Consider the following 4,751-nt stretch of genomic DNA (forward strand, 5'->3'; position numbering starts at 1 on the left):
TTGGAAGAAGCAGGAGTGTTCAATGTTTCATTAAAGTCCAGCCCTATCAATATAGCCCTAATAGAAAAAATTCTATAGCTGTTTTCAACTGAATGGAAGTGAATCTGGCACAGGCTGCAGACAATTTTACTGAAGCGCTGTGGCACTCAATGTGTTAATAACCTTCCGTTGGGCCTGCCCTCTGATCCCTACTTCCTTCAGGAGCCTGGCGGTGGAACTGGCTACAAAGCCTCTGCAGCCCACCTCCACTGGACGCAGCCTCACACTCCAGCCTCGCTCCTCTGCTTCAGTTGCTAAGTTGGCATAGCGCAGGCTTTTCCTTTCGTATGCCTCATCGATGGCATCCTCCCAAGGGACTGTCAGCTGAACGATGAAGACACGCCGGCAGGAATTGGAACAGAGGACCAGATCTGGTCGCTGCAATTTCAGGTGGGAAAGTGAGCCTCTGGCTTAGGTCCACTCGCATTTCCCAATCCCTGGCTGCATTCAGTGGGCATGAGTCTGGAGGTGTGCGGTTGTTCCGTTGTTTTCCCCCTTCTCGGATGAAGGAGGCTGTTAGCTGTGGGACAGTAGCCTGAGCATTTAGGGGCATGACATTGGTGGTTACCCTCTTCTGCTCAAGTTCAGCGGCCAAGCACTTCAGCACCTGGTTGTGGCGCCAGGTGTATCTTCCTTGAGTTAGGCTTGCCTTACAACCCACCAGGATGTGTTTGAGGTTTGCCGGGGCTGCACACTGGAAGCAGGCTGGATCTTCTCCAAACCAGAGATGTAGGTTGGTTGGAGAGGGTAGGATGTCGTATGTGGCTCTTATGATGAAACTTAGCCTGTTAGACTCCATGTTCCATAGCTCGCCCCATGTGATTTTCCTCTTTTCCACGCCATCCCACCTCATCCAGCGACCTTGCTGAGCTTAGGAGACTGCTTTGGCACATCTGGCTGCTTCTTCCTGATGGCGCACCTCCTCCACCACCAGGTGCCGGCGTTCAGATGGAGCAGCCCTTTTCCATGTGGGTGGTGTTGTTCCCGACCCAAGGCCCCCTCTGCCATGCTGTACATGCCCCGCTATGATACATATTGGATTATAGGCTGCAGGTCTGTGTGCATTGTAATTACGCCAAATCCACATATTAATATTCACTATGTCCTTTATTTTCTGTGATTACAGAAGCACACATACACCATCCCTGTTGTGTACTAAACCCACTGGAAATATCAGCCCGGCCTCCCTGCATTCTTACCGATGCACCACAGTGATCACACTATTCCTAACCAGCTAGAATAAATACAGTCCTACTAATCCATCGTAACACTTAGTAAGAAACATATCCATGCCGCCACTGGACAGGTTGTAAAGTTAAACGTCATCAAAACAATTTACTTCGAGAAGAAATCAAGTTTATTTGCAGGGGTCAAATGTGTGTTAAAAAAAGTGGTAGCTATTGGCCGTTAGGCGGAGTATGAGAGCTAATTCTCGCTGTGGGAAAAGTCGAGTGGTGTGGTTATTTGACCTCACTGGGCTACCGTACTTGTATGACGCACGTCTTTCACGGCAGCATTCCATCATTCCCTAGGCTCTGATAGGGCTCTGATCATTCCATGCAGCATTCAAGCCCCGGGATTGGCCAGGCGCCCATGCTCACGTGAGCCAATAGAGACACTGCATGAAAACCTAGTGTGGAAAACATATGGTCCGTGTTATTACGTAACCCACCGCGGTTCTGGCAAAACCACGCCCTGTGCCCGGCCCGCCTACACAGCAGTCAAGTGGCGTGATTGGCCAGGAGCAAGTCTTTTTTTCTTCTTTTGACAGCTCGGATCTCCCACACCACAAACACTGCACGGCACGCAGCCCAGCGATTTCATGAACCAACTGAATTGCTCTTGATAGCGGACATTGAAATTAATTAATATGGTCACTAGGGTTGGGTACCGTTCACATTTGAATCGATACCGGTACGGTACCGGTACCTGGAATTCGGTACGGTACCAAAAACGGTACCTTTTTCGATACTTTTTTGAGTAAAAAAAAAAAAAAAAAAAATTTGCTACAACAAAAATGTACAGTTTCTAAAACAAATAAGTCCAAACTTCTCAATTTCAACATTGTTCTTTATTTAGATTTTTTTTTGTTTAGCAGCAGCACCCAACAAAATAAAACCCCTCCCTCCCTCCCTCCCTCTTCCCTCCCAAACCAAGAGTTTACTTGTGCAAGGTAATGGTCTGCTCCATCCATCAGCGGTCACTGCAATATGGTCAACTGCCCTGAGTTCCTCCTTCACATTCTTCTTCTCAACACGACACCAAGCTGGAATAAGTGTGTTTGTGAGAAGGTCTCTGGAGGGAGGGGAGTATTTTGGGTTCAGGGTCCCTGTCATCTCCCTATATATAGACAATAAAAATAACTATTGTTAGTAACTTAGCTTACTCTATGAATATCACACACACACACACATTATCACCCATTTATACATAAATAAATAATTTACCTGAACCATGGAGACTCCACCGTTGCGAAGGGCAACATGCCTTTTACAATGAAGGCAGTCACTGGCCCTGTGGCACTCATTTACTTTCTGCCGGGGTAAAGCTGCTTTCTTCGCCAGGGTGAAGGGTGTCTCCTGTGCGACTCTCACACGGTGGCCTAGCAAAGAAAGCAAGAGTGTAACGTTGAATAACACGTCTCACGGTGACACGAACTGAGGATAATAATAACGTTAGCAACGCTAGTTACGCTACTAAACATGCTAAGCTATAAGCTACAACTATCCAGCTAACGTTAGCTAATTAAATGACGTTACCTGATGTTGAAGAAGTCGACGCCTCACTTGCGACACTTGAAGTTTCGTCGTCGTCGCTGTCCGTTTCAGCTAACGAAGCAGAGGAGCTGCTGGCTGTAGGTGCTTTGCTGCTGGTGGGGCTGCAGCGTCCACCCTCAGGCTATCGAACACTTTACAGTCTTCCGCATTTAAAAAGATTTTATGCTTGACCAAGTGTTTCCTCAAGTTAGAGGTGTTCCCCTGGCCAGCTTTGCACTTCACATCGCAAATGTTACAGCGAGCGTTGTCTGAGTCTATCTTTGTGAAGTGTAGCCAGTGCCACACTTTGGACCGCAAGCGAGAGGCCATCTTCTTCTCTTCAGCTTGTTTTGGCAGTGACGTGATGACGTAACCCACCCTCGTGTGTGTTGCCTTCAAGTTTGCGTCGGAATTTCTATCTCGCTCGCTGTCTTTGTATCACTGAGATGCGTTCAAGTACCGACATTTTTAAATTATAATAGAAAAAAAAAAGTACCGAAATGAGGTACCGTTTCATGTCATGTGAACTGATACTCGGTAGTACCGCCCACTTTCGGTCGGTGCCTGTAAAAGTACCGAGTTCGGTACCCATCCCTAATGGTCACATACCTTCCTTAGCAGGGCCGATTTCAGCAGTGGGCAGAGGTGGGCATTGCCCACCCAGACATGAGTCTTGTCCACCCAATCAAAAGTTAGGAAAATATGTTTATTTTCACCCCCAGCCAATGGAAAAATTGCACAGAAAATACCAGTAGCGATTCTAGCTTCTGATTGGGTGGGCACTGAGCTTCAGCCTGCCTCCAAAGTCCTCTCGACTCATCTATTGAGAAACACAGACAGACTCGACTGTCGCCCTCCGCTGCCCAGACTCAACTGTGGAGAAACTATGTGTCTGTCAGCAGACCCCTACCCAGAGACACGCCCCCAGCAGTAGAGAACCAATCAGCGATTATTATTCTTCCACACACCATGGTGACTTTTCTAGGAAGTTAGAAATGACCTTTCTCTCAGTTCGTGAATGCTGTGCTGCTAGCGAAAGCTCATAGCTTGACGTACATTACATTACATTAATTTACTTCATCCAAAGCGACTTACAACACTCTTGCAGCTGCTGTGCGTTCATGATGTATCGGTTTGTTATACCAAAGCCCCATGCTGCTTCTGTCTCTAGCGATGCTGCTGTCAGCACATCAGCAGAGGCTCCGGATAACGTTAGAGCTCCTGTACCGTCCAAGCACTGCTCCAACTTTGAATAGGACTACAAGTCTTGTAAATATAATAGTTTTGAAGGCTAAATGGCTAAATAAATGCTAAAATAAATGTTATGATTATTTTAAACTGGATGACGGATTTTTATTTATTTTTAGGGTAAGTCAATCTGCTTTCAAAGTTGTTTTCTTTGTCACTTTTCATTTTGAGTTTGAATAAGACTAAAATTCTTGGAAATATAGGCAATAGTTTTGTAAATAGGTAGTTTGTAGCCTACATAGTTTGCGAATAGTTTTGATAATTATAGTCAGTGTTGGGCAAGTTACTTTAAATTAGTAACTTAGTTACAGTTACTAGTTACTGCTCTAAAAAGTAACTTAGTTACTTTAAGTTACTCGTTACTTTCCAGGTAACTAGTTACTAGGAAAGTTACTTTTGAGTTACTTTTTTTAAACTCTCAATTCTCTTATTAATGCACACACATTATTTTGGGGTTGCTGTAGCACAAGACAACTGTCAAATTTGATCATTGTACAACGAAAAGTAGTGGAACAAGAAAACACAACATGCATTGAGGCATATTTATTGTTGCCTTCAAAAAGTAGCCAGTACACTTTTGGCAGTGTATAATTAACAACTGTATCAGTAGTAGTCTAGTCTATAATATCCTGGCTGAACAACATAAACACTGTGGTTACCCTTTGTAACAGCGGAGTGACACTCAGCAGCAGAGCCCAGCGCAGTGGG

General features: G+C 45.4%; 1 long non-coding RNA gene across 1 annotated transcript; it reads right to left on the reverse strand.

The window, feature by feature from the left end:
* Positions 1-2,184: 2,184 nt before the first annotated feature.
* On the reverse strand, positions 2,185-3,010 carry LOC310773800. Its single transcript, XR_014552559.1, has 3 exons — positions 2,799-3,010; positions 2,487-2,641; positions 2,185-2,379 (listed from the first exon to the last, which is right to left on the reverse strand). It is a non-coding gene; the product is annotated as an uncharacterized lncRNA (long non-coding RNA).
* Positions 3,011-4,751: the final 1,741 nt, after the last annotated feature.

This window comes from Poromitra crassiceps, assembly GCF_964638095.1.
Source record: "Poromitra crassiceps genome assembly, chromosome: 3".
Taxonomy (NCBI): Eukaryota; Metazoa; Chordata; class Actinopteri; order Beryciformes; family Melamphaidae; genus Poromitra; species Poromitra crassiceps.